Genomic DNA, 20,623 nt, shown 5'->3' with positions numbered 1-20,623 from the left:
TATTACTTTCTATGGTAATGGCATATTTTTTTATTAGATATAAATTGGAATGTATCAATTATTATTCATGACTGTGATATTAAGCATACCATGTAAAGTATGATTGGTACTACAAAATCATCCCTAGGATGAAGGTAGAACTTAACTCTGGAATTCTCTGGAGCAAAACTCTGGAATTCCTTAATATAAAAATCCAAAAACGGGCATTTATCAACATGGTTCATGGAATAAAATTTACAAACCAGCTGTTTAATCAATTTTTTCTGTACAAATCAAACAAATTTAAAAAATGAATACTAGCGACCAGCTTAGAGAACGTTAGACTACTCTTTCATGGTTAGAATACTTTCAGTGTTAAACAATGACTAGCTAGTCCTGAATTAATTATAGATTTTACTACATGATGAAACAAATAATTGGATGACATGTTATTTGATACATAGTTATCCTTATAATTTGTTCCTCTAAATACCAACCTCAACGGTAACAATAAGAATTGTTTACAATTGCAAGAAAAACTCAACAGCTCAGCAGAAACCTTGCGGTTTCTTATACTGTCAAGGCTAAGAAAAACGCCATTTAATGCTGATTCTAGTAAAACTAGTTTTCTTCCCACATATACAGAGATGACACAGAAATGCATTTCTGCCAGCCGAACGAGAAAACTAGAACCGCAAACCGCGCTGCCAAGCTGAATGCTGAAAAAGAACCATTATTGGTGTGGTAGCCATCGCGGTATGTACCGGATTTTTTTTCGGTAAATGTGGAGTGCGTCTACGACCAGACCATATGATATGATGGGTACGTTGAATTTATTGCCCCAACCAAACATGTACCTGTACCTACCTAGGATTGCGCTACTGCACTGTAGCGAAAGCGCAACCATTCAGCCGACGGACCACATCAAAGGTCAGCTTCTGCCTTTTGCAGTCCATGTTCATTACGGCGCAACTTCAACCGGTAAGCAGTTCACCTACCCACTGGCTGGCTAGACACTATCAGAGGTACTGCACAACTTTGCTGGATAGTAAGCTTTCAAGTTTCAAGTTGCATCGATTTTACTATCAATTATACACCGCGGGAAATATACGTCTGAATGGCGGCTACCAACCCAGCACGGTACGATACAGTAGTGTGCTGTTTTTTTTATCACTGATTTACTACGATTAGGGTGGTGCAATAATTTCATGGCCTGACCGTGAATAATTTAATCGATTTTTGTCCCACCTGTTCCGTTGTTGGTACGTTAGCACAATAAGTTGCTAAAGCTTCTAGACTCAAAACAAAACTTTTAAAAAAATAAATTCTATTATCTACACTACACTTGGAAACTCACTCAGGAAATGCCAATACTGAATATGAGTACGTGAGTAGAGATAAATTATAAAACAAATTGAAAAATTATGAGGTGGTAGAACAGATTAAAATCCAATGAAAGCATGAATATAGAATAAATCTATACCAATGATCTCATTTTGCACTATCCAAATCAAAATTGGAAATTAAAACTAACAAAATATATTCAGGAAAGCATACCTTAACTAAGTATTTGGACAAAATTATGATCAACATGAGGAAGCGACTAATGAAAACACTGGATAACATGGGGATTTAAAAAGCCTCACTAGTAGAGAGAACTCAAATCCCATTTGCAATAATTAGTTAAATGATATAACATCAGCTCAACACATCACAGCACTTAACAGGCTTACAATCACACAAAACCGTACCTTCAATTGATCGAAGGCAGAAAAAACTGAACAACAATTGCACGGCGTTCCAGTCCCCCGTCCATCGCCCGTCTAAAAAAACAACTCTCACACCTGAACAAACCGGCAAAGGTGCAGTTTTAAAACATCCAATTTCGTTTCCATTTCGTCGTAAATTTCAATTATAGCACAAACAATTCGGTCTGCGCCTTTTATTCATAAACACCGGCGTAATTGTAATTTATATCCGAGCAGACGAACATCGGCACGGTAGACTTTCTCTTCGGACTTCGACCATCCCCACCCCACCCGGGTAAGAGTTTCCTCTTGATTGGAAAAAGGAAATTTTGCTTTCGGCAAACTTTTTGGGAAATCTTTTTCCGGAACGGGTGAACGAGCCAAAGTGTTACAAGCGGAGAACGAAAGCCGAACCAACGGACGACGACGACGACGACGACGGCTTTCAGGAAGTTCGGATATTACTTTCGTTCCAAGTTCCAGGGCTGGGGTGCTGGGAGCTGGGTTGAGTCTCTTCCGGCTCCGGGCTTTGGCTGGGTGCCAGCGTCGTCGTTAGTTTAGATGCACAATCAGACAAACGGGGGGACGAAGAGATCCAGGCACCTGGAGCGACCTTTCCGGTTTTGTTTCAAAACCGGCACGAAATTATTGCACCGAATGTTTCATTCTAAGTTGAAACGTGGCTTTGATAATTTTCAATTATTTTGATATGCATGTTTGGAAAGGATGAGTTCTGTTCTTCTTCCTGCTGCACAGAAATTTTATTTGAAAATCACGGAGAAGAAATGCGGTTCGTTCGTAACTTCGTTTTGGGTGTTTCAATTACCTACATCTCAAGCAGCTGTCATCCTTGAAAAAGGTCGGATCTGTTGGCATGCTTCCGATCGGAAGAGGATTTTTATCTTGAGTTGAATATTAATGAAAATAAATCGCCGTAAACTGTCCGACTGGTTCTGTTTCATTACTTTCTTTTTCCTGTCGAATAACTTTCCCCACGGTCAACTGAAAGCACCTTAATAAACATAAAACTTCACTCGAACGGAAACGTCAATCATTTCTTGGTATTAGTTTCTGTTCAGCGCGGCGCCCGGATCTCTTGTTCCAATCACTGAAATAAATGTCGAAATGGGAGAACAGACTGATGCTGTTGGCTAAGGGTCGAGAAAAGCAACGGAAAGTGACAGCAACACAGCACGAGTTTTCCTCCCCCTCAGCCAGGGCTGGGCTGGGCTGGGCTGGACTGGACTGGTGGTGGGCGAGGCGGGTGGTGAATTTTACATCTTTCCTTGTGAAGCCGATTGTTCTACGCAGCGGGATTGGCCCTACTGCAGAAGACGTCGAAGGCAAATCAAAGTTTTTTTTATTGTCTAACGATGTCTTTTAATTTTGCACCACCGAGCAAGCAGCTAAAGTTTTCCAATCGAACAAAGATGGTGGCGCGCGATACCATGCTGGCAAAAGTGCCAGCCAGCTGAGTATGGGAAGCGAAATTGCGAGTGATGATGATGGCGGTATGTTTTATTTGACTTTGTCTCTACACTAACGACTGGAGCTTTGCATACGGAACCAATTAGGTGCGCACTTCCGAGAAGTTTCATTGCGAGATAAGGAATGCGAGGTTAATTTGAAAAAGTTTGCTCCTAGAGCTTCGCGGGATACAAGGTTTATGTTTCCAGATTAATTTAGAGCTAGATAATAATTTTCTGCAGGTATTAAATTAATTTTTACGGTTGCACAGACATTCAATTCTTGAAAAATGATCAATATAGAGGACGTATGCTACGGAGGCAACAAGTCAACAAGTCAAGTAAGCGAAATCAAACAAACTTTTCGAGTAGGTGATTCCTCTTCTCCGAAGCTCTCACAGTGAATAGGTACGAGGCATTGAAACGGATAAACAGAGACCTATGTTACAAAGTTTCTGTGCCACCAACCGACTGTGCCTGAACAACAGCATTGTCTGTTGAATGTTTCCCCAGCATCCAACGCGCGATATTTCGAGCAAATCATCCCACTCAAATGCTCTATTTAGCACGGACTACATTCGTGGCCGTTGCCATTGTCATCCTGACAATTTGGTCATACGGAGCGCCTGGAGGTTCGCCGGATTGCTTTCTCGCTTCTTGATAACAAAATCGCAACGTCACAGACCCTGGAGCTGACAGGCTCACAACAAGGTTCAACTTCGGCTACATTTTGCGCGATAAACCTCGACACAAACACGCTCGCTCGTGGAGCAAATTCATGTTTCCAATTCATGGGATTTTTCCAGCATCGATGTTAATAAGATTGAATCTACACGCAAGACAAATTCGAAAATGGAAACGCAATCGAATGTCACCGTATGAAAACATCCTGTCATTCTTCGTTATTGGATGGAAAATTCATATCTTTCAACCAGCCCACACCGGGCCTGATGATGCCTCGCGAAATATGAACTATGAACAGAACACAGGAGCCGCACACATGATTGGCGTGAAACCGGAAACGAACTTCAGTCCGGTTATCTACTGGCGTGCTTTTATTGATCACCGACAAGTGCGCAGACAGTAGTGCTTCCGCTGTCCATCCTGGCGATAGCATTGTTCGCCGCCGCCGGTGGTGGCCGCTTTCAGTACCATCCCCACGTTTTAAGCGGAAGCCGAAGCAGAAGCATAACGCAGCATCGACTGCACAATTCGGCTTGGCCAGGCCAGGGCACGCCACGAGTACGCACTTGCGGGATGACTCTTGCGCGCGCGACACTAGATAGAATGGAATCCACCATTCAATCGAATCACAAAGTGTCTGTTAACCGCCAACCGTGATGACGGCCAAAGTGCTGCTGATGAGCGGTGATTATTGTCACCGTATGTTCCCGCTGGGGAGAAGTCTCGGTTTTTTAAAGGTTTCCACCGGCGGCAGCGCATTAATGTTCATTTTTTGTTTTGCTCTATTAAAATTTCATTTTTCGAAGCTTTTAGGAGTTGATTTTTATGATGTTCCAGCATATTTTTGGATTATTGAAAGTAAAGGAGGACAAAAGTGAGTCGAACTGAGTGAATGAAACTGAAAGGTGAACAAGGAAAAAGCGTTTATCATTTATCATGACTCTTTAAATAACCCCATAAAAATATTCTAGAAGGGCATTCGACCATACGATCCCACGGCAGCTAATTTAAAAATCAGAAACGAGAGATTATTCGCTCACAAGTTCATCGTTTCGCATGCTATGTGGCAAATTTCAGTAAACTACATGACCGGTGTAGCATCAGACCGGACCAAGTGCAAAATTTAAAAATAAAACGACTTAATGACAGCAAACAATCAAGAATTTTCTAAGCGACATTTTACTCTGATCAGACTACATAAATGTTGCAAACAGCCATATGTAGTTATGAGATGATATCGACCGATTGATAGCTATAAACCATACAGTGCAGCAAACTTTGAACGCGTTTTTCTTGAAATCAGAGTTTTGTCACTTGGTTCGGTTCTACTTAACACCGATCACATATCGGCCACCTACATTTGTAATAAACGTTCTATAATCATTGACTCATAGAGGGTTTCATTGGCAGTACCGTGACGATTTAACTGCGAAAATATACTCTTTTATACAAGCTACGCAGCCCAGTTTCTTTGATAACGAATCAGACAATAACCTTGCATCAAATGAGTTCTGGTGCAAAATGTGCTACGAATGCGTTCTCGTGCCAAATACGAATCATCCGTAATAAAAATATTTGCGGTAGAAAATAAGCATACGAAGGTTTTTTTCTAAATGGTATGAGATGTTTCTAGCTGGTACCAATATAGTTTACGAATATTTTCTATGAAAAAAAAATACGAAATTATGTTCTTAATGTATTTCAATGTAAATAGAAACGACTTCTGATAAGACTAACAGAGAAACTTTAAGATTCAGAAAGAAATATTACTTTAAGCATCACTAAGATACGTTGGAAATTAACAGTTACACTAAAATCACTTGTTACGCGACTCTTTTCACTCGAATTTTTAAATTTAGGAAGTCTTGATTTACGTGAAAACGATTCTAACGTGGTACAAAAGTAACACAATGTGTGACAATAAACAAACTAAAATAAAAATAAGTAAACAAAAACACACAAAAAAGCACAGCATTGGGCTTAAACGTCTTACTAAGACTTGACCCTTCTTTATCGATAGACTTTGAAGCCGGCTCTTTGAGTACAGGACAATCACGGGGCTGGTCGGTTAGTGCAATAATCCTACTGATTTTATCAAGCAAGTACCGCCTAGTCGAGATTTGAACATACAACGACTGGCTTGTTAGACCAGCATCGTATTTCGAAGCTAACCAGGCGGTTAAAAAGAACACACACAATGGAAATTGCAAAATGATGATACAAAAATGATACAAAAATGATAAAAAATGCATAAAATTTTCACGTGAATACGAAAATTATACAAAAAAGGATTGAAGAATAACTCGAAATATAAATTGATGAAAAATACAAAACGAGCCTCGGAAAGGTACAAACAAAGAAATGATACAAAAATATCACACAAATGCTAGCAAATGAATCTATTACCTAAGAAACTAAGACCTAAGAGACTATATGTTAAAAATTATTAGTGCATCATTAAAAAATAAGCAAAATGATGCAAAAACAAACAATTGTTGCAAAAATGACACTGAAACGGTTTTAAAACGAAGCATGCCACCATTATAAAGGGTGTCCACGTTAAAATTGCAACACACAAAATTAATTCGCATAATTCGGTTTTTTATCCGATTATCATCAAATTTTCAGGGCATCAAATGAAATAAATAAACTTAGTTTTAGCGTTTTTATTTTATTGTATTTCGCCTCCGTATCTGTATGCCCGTACTTTAGCCTTTACCCCACCCATGAAATTTTGTAGAACCTCAAAATCGACATGTTTTGCATATTTAGCCACGCTTTCTTCATTTCATCAACTCTTTCAACTATTTTAGGATGTTTCAGAAGATTCTGCTTCATTAGTCCAGTATTTCTCGGTTGGCCACAGCACCGGTGTATTTGAGGGCTTATGATCTTTACTTGCCTTATGCCACTCCAGCACGACCTTTCCGTAATGAGATTGACATAAACTCAAATTCTACCAGGAGATCCTCGGACAGAAGTTTCTATATCTTTTGTTTTCGAAGGTTCTCTGGAACATCAAACTTAGCCTTTGCAGTGAAATACTGGTTCTCTGGAATGTGGTTGGAGTCCGCTCTCGCGTAGGTGTCGTCGTTCATAACGACGCAGCAATGAGGTTTCGTCAGTTTTTGATCGTATTACTTCTGGGCACGGCTTTTCGCGACCGTATTCTTTAGGGGCCTTGAACCTTGAACGTATGTAATTCAGCTCGAGTTTTGGCCTTGTGCACGAAACTTTTGTTCAGATTCAGTTTTTTGCTACCTCTAGAACGGAGGAGTTTGGTTTTCTGTCGAAGGCCTCAACTACGCGAGTGTGATCCTTAACAGTATACGGACGCCTTTTTTGTCCACATCTTGACACATATTCATATCTTTGCGCACTTGATAAAAAGACTCACACAGTATAAACAATACACTTTGAGCTTTCTCTATGCAAAGGTTCACTAATTTTACCCAACGGTTTAAAAATTAAAGCAATTTGAGTGTGTTGCAATTTTATCGTGGACACCCTTTAGAACACCAACACAAAAAACGACATGGGGTAACAATGCACAAATATATCATCAAAATTATGCAAATAATGAAACAAAACTAACAACACTAATACAAAAATATATAACATATAAATAATAAACGAAAATCGTAGAAAAATAAAACAAGTAAAGGCCAATTTGGAGCTTTATTCGGACGGAATTTGCCCTTGAAAAGAGGTTACAAAATTGATGAAAACAACATACAGGGTGCGTGATGAGTTTTTGCAGTAAATGATATGTTTTGTGGTTTATTTTCTTTCGTAACATATGGGAATTGTAAATTATCTCATTCAAAAAAATTGCTTTCCCTTTCAATGGCTGTTGATAGACGCTTCCGGAGACAGCCGCATGCACGTTTTCCCTTGTTTCAATCCATAGACGTCATCATCTCGATAATCTTAGCTTTGAGCTACCTAAGCGTGGTGTGAGGCGTCCTATTGGTATCCCACTCGACGACGCCCCACACAAAATAATCCAAAGGATTGATATCGGGACTGCTAGGGGGTCCAATATCCTTCTCCCAAAATTCCGAAATATTTTCAGCCAGCTGTTTTTGTGTTTTGTTAGCATTATGAGCAGGTACTCCGTCTTGTTGGAAGATGAAATGACAGCCAGCAGCAACCTCATTCATCCACGGGACAACAACATCTTTTAGAACCATCGGCTGTTACCTTTAGTCTTTGTTCAAATAAATACGGAGGCATTACATCCCCCTCGTTGGAGACTACGCCTAGAACCATCACCTGGGTCGGAAACTTTGTTGTTGTTGTTGTTGTTGTTGTTGAGTTTTTTTTCATCAGAGAAAAGGATACCAGAATCATTATGAAGACTGATGAAAATTTTTTGAGCTTCTTCCAACGCCGGGTAGCAGCATTCATAAATTGACCTCTGCGTAGCGCGTACCAAGGTTTAAACCAAAAACCAAGGTTTTTGATCATTAATCGCCGGATTCAGAAGTCCGAAAACCTGATTTCCCGGTATACACCTCGCTGGATTCTTTTTAATCATTCTTTCCGCTTTTTTGACCCTGTTACGTTCAGCGGTAATGGGAAATCCACTTGAATGCCTTCCAGGTAGGTGTGCAGGATAGCTTATCACTTTCCCAAGCCTTCTTTATATAGTACACCTACACTGTTCTTTTCGACACTTTTACCGACCGAACTATCTCCTTAACACTTGCTCCGGCGCGCAATAAAACGACGACGGCTGACCAATTAGTTTCTTGTTTCGACAACTTTCAGTTTACTCAACACTGTTTGTTTACGTTTACATCTGACACCCAACAGTATAAGCTATTCAGTGCTGCCAGATATATCTGAATATTGTTTCGCAAGCATTAGAAATTGCTATTTCAAATTTACTGCAAAAATTCGTCAGGCACCCTGTACAGTGTAACAAACTAGTATAATAATAGAGCATGGGCGTAGCGACGGGGGGGGGGGGGGGGGGGGGTTGGGGGTTGGTTCAAAAAACAAATTTGTTCTACACTTTCAAGCTTGACATTTCACAACCATCAGTTTAGAGCAGGACCCGACAACGTCACTTTCAATTGCAAATCGTCACTCGACAATGAAGCAATGAAGCTTCTTCAATCAGTGTCAGTAAAACGGGTTTCACTTCAGCATGACGATCGGTTTTAAAGTTTCATTTTCACTTTTCTATCAAATATTCAGTAGAAGTTCAGTAGCTTTTAACGCAAATGAAGTGAATTTGCGTAACATTTCCTATATGTATGTCCACGCATGTAATATTCAATTTTCGTGCTTGACTTTCAGTTGTCGTCACTTGGAACAGTCACCAACTTCAGCTAAAGTTTGCTTGAAACGTTCTGTTCAATAAATGAAACCAGTCGCTTCATGTATGATGCGAATTTGAGAGAAAGTCAGCTTCATTTATTTGTTTCGACTATGCCGGGTCCTAGTTTAGAGCACAAGAAAATATACAGGGCTGGTTGTACGATCCTCGTCAGCAGCTTAGAGTCGGGATGGTTCGTGCTGTTTTAAGCTTCATTCAACTTGATTTTGGGTTACTCGTCGCTCATTTCGCAGGCGTTTCTGAACTTGTAGATTTTTTTTCTTTTTAAAAAATAAAAAATGTCGGTTAGACTCGGTCAAGCCATATGGCACGATGAGTCCCTCTGTTCTGGGTGACGGTGGGGTTGTTGAATATAACCGTTTTCCTGACGTCGTATCCTGTTCTCCGTAGCTTACTGACTATTGCCAAAACCATTGGTAGTCTCCTCAAGTAGTGTCCTTTGATTCATGCACCTGCGTCACTCTTCACTTCCAGCTTGTACTCCGCCAAATATCGTCCGCAAGGGCGTGTATGTCCTCAGTGCGCATTGTTAAATCCCTAAAAACAATCGGTCTAGTAGGGGGTTTGTACATTGTCAGCTTCGTACGGCGGCTTATGCCTCTTGATCGTACCGTATTGCGAAGGGCAAACTAGACTCGATGTCCTGCTTGAATACATCGCTGGATCTCCTCCTTTGTTTTGTGTTGCTGTCCGCGGTCACCAGCGATCCCACAAATCTACCACTTCTAGTTCGTCGTTGTCAACAATTACCGTCCGCGAAAAGCGCGCGTTGGTCTCGTTTGGGCCTCTGTCATGTATGTATTTTGTCTTCGACGCATTTATTCTATGCTCAATCCTCCTGGACTCTGCTTTCAGTCTAGCACAAATGGCCTCCGCCGTGATAATGTTTCTGGCTTTAATATCAAAGCGCAAAGCCTGCGTAGTTTGCTACAATTACTGAAAATCAAACTTCTCGATTGGATATCTGCTTGTCGAATTACCCTCTCAAGAGCGATCTTGAAAAGCATGCAGGATAAGTTGTCAGCTTGTTTCGACCCTGGCCGCGTCTCGAAGGGACTCGATCCTATGGACTTTTACAGCCTCTCCCAGCCGAGATTCGAACACACAACATGCCTCGATGCCAACTTAAAAGCAAAATTTTAACATTTCTCTTATTTTATTTTAATTCGATTTTTTTGTCAAATGAATAGCTTTTAACTGAAAATAATTCTCCATTTCTTGAATAAACTGCATAAGTTTAGGCTATATTTGATTTTTTTTTGTAAACCCCCCCCCCCCAAGAAACTTTTCTGGCTACGCCCCTGTATTAGAGTGACCTCTATCAGGCACAAGGACGATAGGCATACGAATGTTCGGCACAATTGATGTTTGACGTATATACATTAGGCATAATGAACGTTAGACATAATGACGATTGGCATAATGGATTATAAGTATAATGTGCTGAAGGCATAAGGTATGATTGGCACAGTGGACGCTATGCACGTTTTGCACCTGCTATCTGCCGTCAACTTGCCAGGAGTTCAATCGACTAAGTTCAAAAAAGCAGAAAGTGGCTTTGTGGCTTCCTTTCGCATATAGAGTGAGTCGATACGAGGACTAGGAAAAACTAACTAGAGTCGGTAGGCAGGTGATTTCTGCAGAGGGGTAGCGGACGGTGTTTCCGTCGGCGAGTCGCTGGCTGCAATCGTGGCCTGCTGAATCAATTATAAAATGTCGAAAACTGATTGTTAATGAATTATGCCAACAATCGTTATGCCAAAAATTGTTGTGCCAAAAAACATTATGCCAAATAACTTTATGCTAAATGGGCGGAAACAAAGTAATGAAACAAAAGTGTTTGATAATATCTCCAGGGCGAGACAATTCTTGACGGAGAAAGAGTAAATTATGCCTGCCGTCCGTTATGCCCATCGTCCAGTATGCCTATCATCCTTATGCATATAGATCGTATTCCATTTTTCGAATTTCCATTTTTGTTTCGCGATAGAAGCGTTAGTACTCCGTACACTTATTTGTCGAGTTCCTTAGAGCCCACAGATAATTTAAAAATTTAAAAATAATTTGCAATAGCTCAACACAATTTAGATAAAATGGTGAAAATAATTATTTAGTAAAAATAGCAGAATCATTGAGGTAGAAATCTTATACTTATAGGCAGATAGGCTTCAATAAAAAATTCAACTCATACGAGCAAATAACTCAAAGGAAGTTTTATTATATCAGTACAATTAGCAAATCGAGTCTACTGCGTGTCGCAAAAGTAGAAGGTGGAGCACAAAGCCTTGGACTAGGAGCGTCAGTGTCGATTACCTTGGTCCAGTGTCGATTAATATCCTGAAGATCGCCTGTAGCACAGACGGCAGATAAACTTAGTAAAGATGGGGTATTAAATTCTCCGATATTAGGGCAGGTCATCTTGAATAAGTCAAACACGTTTCCTGAGCAGATAATTTAAAACTCATAAAACAATCATAAAGTGAATTCGGTGCCCATGACCGTAGAGGCCGTTTAGTAAAGCCCCGCAATGAAAGCCAAAATAGCTCTGTTACATTACAAACTTTGATAATTTGCAAACGCTACCACTTATAGAGCCCACCAAGCTAGGCAAGGCCTAGATATAAGTTTAGTTAGAGGAATATTGCCACCACCACCGGTGAAGACCGGCGGTAAATGGCAAGTAAATATTCATAAATCGAAATATACCATACAATGGGAAGTAGTAGAGGGAAGAGCTCTGAGAGCGTGTATAATCTTGTGTTGTGATGAGACATAAAGTTTCCTAGAAAGTCTCCGGTGACAATAAAGTCGGATGAAAGTTTGCTCGATAATAGCCCGGTGAGCGTCTCTGGCACTTAGCTGTAAGTTTATTGTAAAGGTAAATCTTCCTTTGCTCCATTTGCCCGTATTGCCCGGATTGGTATGACAGATAAAATCTCGTTTTGCAAATAAATTTCAAAACTTTCTAATATCGAAAGCAGCAACGTATTTTAGTTGTTAGGTAAAAATGTTTTGAAAACAAATAACCAGCAGAAAGCTGGTTTATCCTGGTTCATGAATGTCAAAAATAAAATGCTACCAAAGTGCTTATTGACTATCTTAGAATTCATCTCGATTGATAAGTAAGAGTTGACTTTAGTATGCAATCGCCGAGCAGTACTCAAATCACTAATTAATTCTGGGTTCAGGTTGACACGAACCCAAGTTAATAAATAATTTCGTTATGAGACAGCAGCTGAAAGGCTAAAATACACCCCCAGACTTTTTTAGATTTTCTAATGGACTTCATGTTTTATCTTAATTTCCGCAACGCGTTTGAATAAAGTGCTTGATGATTTGCCAAAGGTGTTGCAAAATGGTAGTTTCCCCTATTTATTTCAACAATTGTTGGCACGACTGACTGGCATGATTCGTTCGTGATCTAATTGTTCTTTGTAATAACTTGATTGAAACTCGCCATAATCAAGCAATGTGCCGAGCAATGAAAGTTCTAAATGCGGAAAGTTACTCTACGTCGAGCATCTGCCGGTTGCGACCGTTTTGCGGCATGGAATAAATGAGTTGGCAAATTTAAATCAATGTAGGTACATTGAAAACTTGCACGGAACGATTTGCATAGAAAGCTGATGGAATCAGGATCTACTCTATGGTGGCGTCGAGACGGATGGCACATTTCCAGGGTGTTTCCCGGTCTTCATTGTGCTATCTTCTGCAATGTCTACCTACTGCTGCTGTTCCCGTTCGTAAGCATAAGAGTAAACATAAAAGATGGACCGTATAAAGGTCCACGTGCTGAGCTGCAATATTCGTAATATGGTGTAAGTTTGGATAGAGTAGTTGTTCTAAAACCTTTGCTTTCGACATTTTCTAAAAATAAAACACCAAACGTGCTTTCAGAAATATAATTAAATTTTTTACTAGGTGTGATCAACAAAATTTTATAAAGTAATTTTGAAATGTATTTTATTCTGAGAATTTACAGAAATCTAAATTCAGTTCTATAATGTAGACTAGTTTAAAAAAGCTGAAGCTCCCCTGAGCCACGGTACGGTGACGTCTCATTCGAACGATTTCACCCAAAAGGGAAAAATTTGTTCCATGAAAACCGAAAATAACAACAGTATCTTTGTCCCAGCCCACACATTGAGCAGTGCAGGTTGGTGAAAAATAGAAAACGGCGCTTCAGTAGAAGCATGGTGAAATTTCCTTTTTCTATTTATGTTAGCAAGGTAAATCATTCAGTTGCTGTCGCTGTTGTGTCCTTCTCGGTTTCGCTCACTGGTACTGTACGGTTGTTGGGACAAGTTCCGTAGAAAGAAGACAAGCAATGATGGTTGTTTCGCTTATAGCTGTCGTTGTTTCGTTTCGTTGTTCCAAACCAATTTGTGTCATTAGTTTTTCTTCGTTCCGTTTCTATAGCTTTGTGTTTACAGCTCATGTTGATCTTCGACTATACTCTAGTACTAGATTTTACTACACACTACACTAAGGAGAAAAGTTCGTTTGAGTATTTGCACATTTTCCAATTGGTTTGTGGTTTTCATTTAATCCTGGTAATTAAATGAAACTGGAATGAAAAACCAATTCTTACCTCTATTAGTTAAATTAGATATTTTTTCAAGCTATTTTTAAAGCTTCAAAACTACTTTGCTGTATTGTAAAACTCAAAGGTTTCTCAAACATTTCATTCAACTGAATCAAGTTTATGATACGTTGCAAACAAGCACTGATTTTAATTCGATACCCTTCCGGGAGTCTTTTCGTCGCGTGATATCTATACCCTGGATATTGGAAAAGCGAACATTATTGTCTTGACAGTGGCTGCCATCATAGAGATGCTAACTGGTGACAGTGCAATCGTGCATTATTGTATAGGTACGAACCGGTGCAGTGTGTACAGACATCCTACTTGGGCTGTGCTGTGGACAAGTTACGATAACAATGTGTCCAAATGCGGTGACATTTATAGGACTATCACTTCATTCGGTAGCAGGTCTTGCTGGTTGGCTGGCTGGTTGCTGATATCTACGGTCAGGAATGATAACTCAAAATGCTAGAAATGTCAATGGAAGCTTCGTGCTCTTCCTGATAGGTGTCCACCTGTTCTTAGGCAGGTGGGTGGGTGTTTCCATTTCCCAGTCAGGCCAAGGAGCATCAGGTCCAAGACCGACGATGCCGGCAACGACAATGCGAATTGAAATTGCAGATGCAATAAATTGAAAGCCATCCCGATGCGTTTAACAGTCGCATATAGCTAGAACAGCAGCAGCTGTGTCAGGTGTTTTGTCGTCCGGATAATAGTTTTCTTCTGAAGCTGAAATTGAGAATGCGTGCTGCTCGGTAAACGATTCAGCTGCTTTGAAAAGTTTGCTTCGAGGAAAGCAGAATAATAGTCAATGGTTTATAGATAAATAGATTCGAAGATCTAATAAATAAATTATTAAAACTAATTTTTGATAATTTTTTTTTATTAAATTCTAAGGTATTAATTCATCTATCAGATTCAATTCAGCGTAAAAGAACAGTTCGTAAGCTGGGATCGTGAGCGGAATTCTTTGTCGGCGAGTACCAAACTGGTTTTCGTGAGGCTCCTTCTACGACGGATCAAATTTTCACCCTGCGTTAGTTACTAGACCAGTTCCGGGAGTACAATACAGACTCATTATCTGTTTGTGGACTTTAAGGCGGCGTACAATACGGTCAAACGAAATGAGTTGTGGCATATAGTGCTAGAACATGGTTTTTCGACGAATCTAGTTAAGCTGATTCGTGTGACACTGGATGGATCAACTTTTAAACTTTTATTTCATACCCCTTTTAAAGTCAAACTTCAACTATAAATTCATAATTTTAAGTTCAATTTCAATTTCAATTTCAAATTTAAATTAAGTCCCATTTTAGATTCGGCCCGCCCAGTTAGCTTCGGGGTACGATGCTGGCCTAACAAACCAGTCATCGTATGTTCGAATGTCGGCTGGAAGGTGCTGCTATCGAGTCAATAGGATCGTTACACTCGCCCCGTAATTGTCCTGTACTCTAATAACCGGCTGCGAAGTCTGTCGATAAAGAAGGGTCAAGTTCTCAACAGGACGTTTATACCCATGGCTTTGCTTTTTTAGGTCCGGTTTGATGTCCAGTTTCATAGGTCAGGGAATCTGTACGAACCTTCAGCTGAATTACTTCCAGACGAGCTAAGTCCCATTTTAAGTAGAAGCTTTAGTTTCGTTGGAAAACTATGTTCAAGTATAATTTACCACAACTCATTTGGCCTTACTGAATCGTACACCGCCTTCAAGTCTAGGAGAGTGACCCCGCAAATTGATTTCTCGGAATTTGTCGAAGTCGTAAGATATACATTTTGGCGTCGATATTTGCCAACTAAACCCTTGTGTAACTATCTCAGCCTATAAAACAGGGTGCGGGAGAGAATTTTGTTTGTAGAGTTGAGGAGAGCTCAGTAATTGCAGCTTTAGTCGTGGGCCCTTTCAAGCAGACCGCGGGTGGTTTCTCCCAGGCTCATACCTTTAGCATGACCCAACGGTTTCATAATAAAGCTGTTCGACTTTCAGAAGTACAGTCGATGGGCCACCATGTTTTATTATTTTTCAGTTTTTCACCTTAACGAGGTCTTTCGAGTCATTCATTCGTATACTCAACCCTGCTTACGGCTCTTTATAGCTGTCGTTTGAAGCAGAAACGATCATTCCACCAATTTCTACTCTCAGGTTGCCAAATGTAGGGAGAAGTGTTTAACCCCGGTGGCAATTGTTCCTCTGCAAGACAGGAAATTAGTATTGCAGGCCTCACAAACCGTCACCATAAAAACGTAATGAACAACGAACAAGAAAATTCGGACCGGAACAATCGGTATCGGTAGCCAACGTGTCAAAAACAGACTTCCAACGGAGATTCGAGTGTCCACTCTGGCGTATTGAAGGGCAATTTCGGCATCGTAGCACTGCAAAATGTAGAAGTGATCAACGGATGGTATGTTCAAGGAAGGTCATACCATTTACCAAAGCTGCGCAAAACACACAAACAGAGCAGTTCTTTGTCCTGTTTACATGAATTAGTTGTTCTTGTTTTACGCGATAATTGAATCCTGTTGAACATTTGAGCTCTTAGAAAACACAACCAAATGGCGATGTTAAGATGACTGAAATACGAATTAAAGACAAAAAAGAGACGGCAACCGTCGGTGTAAAGATGATGGAAATGCAAAAGAAAGGTGGTAAAAAACCAATGGAAAGATGGTGAAAAGACCATAAAATGACGCAAATAATATGAAAATACGATGAAAAGACGACGGAAAATACCAAAAAAGTAACAAAAAAGAGAAAAAACGATGAAAATGACAAAAAAACGATAAAAAAGAAATGCAAAAAATTATACGAAAGAAAGACGACGAAGGAATGATTAAGAGCCAGTAGAGAGAAAACTTTTTTTTGTTATACTGACAACAAAACGGACTATCAAATAAAGCAAAAAATGACAAAAAGGCAACGAAAAAAATTGAATTAATGGTAAAAGACGTTGAAAAGTTGACGAAGAAAAACGAAGAAAAAATACAAAATGACAGCGAAAACACGCCAAAGCGCCAAGAGCTCAAGAAACGACGAAAATGCGATGCATAGATTATAAAAAGACTATGAAAAGACAACAAAAATACGACGAGAGACAATGAATACAAAGAAAAGACAACAATGAGATGACAAAAGACAGTGAAAAGGCGAAAAAACAGTAAATGCTAGTAAAAATAGGGAGAATAAAATGACGGAAAGGCTAGTAGGCGAAAAGACAAATAAAAAAATAAAAAAAGAATGCGATGGAAAGACGCTAAAAAACGACAAAGAAGCGCTACAGACAATAGCAGAGTACAAAGCGAAGCAAAGCCATGGGTATAAAAGTTCTTAAGAACTTGACTCTTCTTTATCGAAAGACTTAGAGTACAGGACAATTACGGGGCTAGTGCAACGATTCTACTGACTATATAGCAGCACCGCCCAGCCGAGATTCGAACATACGACAATTGGCTTGTTGGGACATTATTGAACCTCGTTGGTAAAAGGGTAACAAACGGCAGGGTACAAACGGGCTATAAATAAATGCAAGAGAAGCGATGAAGATGCAATAAAAAGACAGCAAAACAGTAGCAAGAAAATCCGGAAAAGACCACTAATGACAATAAAAAGACGCCAAATGGTGACGGAACGATGGAACTAATATACGAAGAAATGACAATGAAGATACAACGAACCGTCAGCATAAAGACGGCGGAAATGTGAAGGAAAAATGATGAAAAAATGGCGAAAAGACGATAAATTGTTGACAAAAAATAACGGAAATAACATGAAAATACGGATAAATGCAGTAACAGTTCAGTAAACAGTAGCAAAACACTTGACAGCAAACAATAAATATGACAAAAAACGACAAAAAGATATTTGAAAACCGTTAAAAATATAAAAAAGACAATGTAAGGAAGACAAATATACGAAAGAAAGAAGACGAAGCAATGATAAAAAGGCAGTAAAGCACAACTTTGTTGTACTGACACCAAAAAGGACTATGAATGCAATAGTAAAAAAGTGACGAAAAGGCAATGAAAGAAAAAAATGAAACGACTGTAAAAACGAAACAAAACAACACAAAATGACAGCGAAGAGACGCCAAGGCGCCAACAAATAAGCCGACGAAAAGCGCAAAACGACGTTGCAAAATAGCAACCAAATATGCCAAAAACAGAGATCAAGAATCGACGAAAATGCGATGAATAGATGGCTGAAAATCCATGAAAATCTGACAAAAATACGACGAGAGGTTAGACACAGTCTATAAATAAATGCAAGAAAGGCGATGAAGAGATAATCAAAAGACAGCAAAACAGCAACAAGAAAATCTCAAAAAGACCACTAATGACAATAAAAGTACCATCAAAAGACGATAAAAAATAACAGTAAAGATAAGACCCAAAAAGACCATGTAAAGATGCCGGAAAGGCAGATGTTAAAAAGAATTAAAAACAACCAATAGGCGTTAAAAAGACGACAAGAAGGCGGCACCGAAAGAAGACTTACACAGTACACATAACAAGATGAAAAATGAAAAATTAAAGTCAAAAGACGAAAAAATGAAAGATAAAAGTCGGAAAAACAAAGACGAAATCTCAAGACAGTCGACAGTGAGGGTCCAAAAAAGTATGGGGTAAATTTGGAAATTAAATAAAAAAGAAAACTTATCAAATTTAATTCTACTATGTATATTTTATTCTTGATGATTCTTGATTTCTGTATTTCGCTTAGACTTTCAGGCTTCCTCTGTGTCTGTTTTCGAAGTTCGACTGAGGACACTAAGGAAGCCTGCAAGTCGTAGGTAGTAGATTTGATGGTATCACCCGACGCCTTCCCTTCACGAACAGTGCCTTGCTTTTGTATTGACTGACAAACAGCTGGTTGCGTTGAGACCAGGTCGCAATTCTTTCTAAATTCTCATTAACTAGCCGCCCTAGCTCATGGGGAGGCATTCCACGAGAATGCAGGTACAGCTGAACATCATCCGCGTAAAGTTGAATCGAACAATACTTTAGAACGGATGGCAGATCGTTGATGTGGCAACAGAACAGTAAAGGACCAAGTACGGAACCTTGTGGTACACCAGAGGTAGTAATGCCGATTTCAGAATAGTGGTCTCCACAGCACACGGTTTGGGTACGCTCCTTCAGATACGACTCCAACAAGGTTACAGCTGATATGGCAAAATTGAAGTGAGTTTTTAGCTTCGGACAGAGCCTTTGATGCGATATAGTATCGAATGCTTTCGGTAAATCCAATAATACCAGAACCGCACTGCCTTTCTTATTGATAGCATTTGCAAGATCATCGTATACACGGAGCGTTGCTGTTTGAATACTCTGTCCTTTGCGTAACCCTGCTTGATATTCCGTTAGTAGATTGTTCTCCGTAATATATGATACGATTTGCTGCTCTAGAAGCTTCTCAGATGCCTTAGATAGGGCGCACAAAATGCTAATCGGTCTCAGGTTTGTTAAAGATTTCAATTGTGGTTTCTTCTTTAGGGGTAACACCTTAGCATGTTTCCAACACCTGGGGAATATTGAGGTTGCAATAATCCTGTTGAAGATATATTGTTCGAGAATGCCGTCACTTTCACGCGCGTATATGAGCGAGGGCATTTGATGAACAAGAAAACAAGTAAATCAAAATCTGTATTCATACATCCTAGTGTGCCGGTCACGCTTACGAGCTTTTGGCTTTGACTTACCTCGTGAGTGGGCTGTGCAAGAAAACACTACGAGGCTGTGGGCTCGCGAGTGTGTAAGTAGCAGAATGTATGCATTAATAGCGCAAGTGGTTGTTTGTCATACGCTTTCGTCAGTGGAGTAAGCGTTGAATGCTAGGCTTTTCATACGCGCTCGCGTAAGCGTAGGTATCGGGTGTTTCTCGCTCGATTTGCAACTACTTTTCAGAACACGGAGAAACATGGAGAGAAGAAGATGACAGACAAAGCGCAGCCTGGAGGGTGAGGAGTATGCAGAGTTGGAGCTTCATTCTCGGGAAACGTGATAGTTCTACGATAAACTCAATACATTACGCCTTTGTGCCGCAAACTGGAATGTGTTGAAATAATAATGGTAGTATTTTAACGGGCGATCGTGAGGAGAAACCAACAGCTCGATGAACACCTGAATTTCACCCAGGTAGACCACAGCGGCGGGCAAAGCAATTTCCTTGTTGTAAAAGGTGCCAGCCCTAACGATCAGCCAAGTTAGGGACTTTAATAATCAGCTGAAAAACAATCAGCAAACGCATCAAACCGTTAACAAGTTAGGCACGGAAAAGCTGACCATTTATTTACGTCGGTTGATTGTAAGGCTTTGGGGGTGCAAAACAGCTACCGAAGGAGTGAATGGTTTGGGTTTACTATACGATCTACTAGAAAGGCGACAAACTGGACTGTTAAAAAAACATGAGATCCCCTTCTTCAACGCCGAATACAAAGTGCTCTCCCAAATCATTCCGCCGTCTGACTTCAATTACGAACAAATTCGTGAAAGTTATGAAACCGGCTTCATTAAAGGACGATCAACGACGGAACAAATATTTACGCGGCGGAACCTACAGAGTTCCTACGCTCATGCATCAGTTGTGCATTGACTTCAAAGCTGCGTGTGATACCATTGTTGACCTCAAATAGCTATAGAAAATCATAGCCGAGAACGGTTTTCCCGGGAAGCTGATCAGACTGATATCTACTATAGATTGCAACAGGGGATTTCTAAGGACTGTATGCGAAGATGGCATTTACTGCAATTTCGATAGGAACAAGAAGACCCCGAGCGTAAGATAGGCAGACCAGATGGCGCGGGATCTAGCGACTAG

At 40.0% G+C, this 20,623-nt stretch overlaps 1 protein-coding gene across 1 annotated transcript in view; it reads left to right on the top strand.

The window, feature by feature from the left end:
* LOC128736670 (pikachurin) overlaps positions 1-20,623 on the top strand; it is a 145,494-nt gene that overhangs the window by 19,667 nt on the left and 105,204 nt on the right. The window lies entirely within an intron of this gene.

This window comes from Sabethes cyaneus, chromosome 2 (assembly GCF_943734655.1).
Source record: "Sabethes cyaneus chromosome 2, idSabCyanKW18_F2, whole genome shotgun sequence".
In the NCBI taxonomy this organism is placed as follows: domain Eukaryota; kingdom Metazoa; phylum Arthropoda; class Insecta; order Diptera; family Culicidae; genus Sabethes; species Sabethes cyaneus.
Note: the sequence above shows the minus strand (reverse complement) of the source record. Positions and strands in the feature narration are given on the sequence as shown.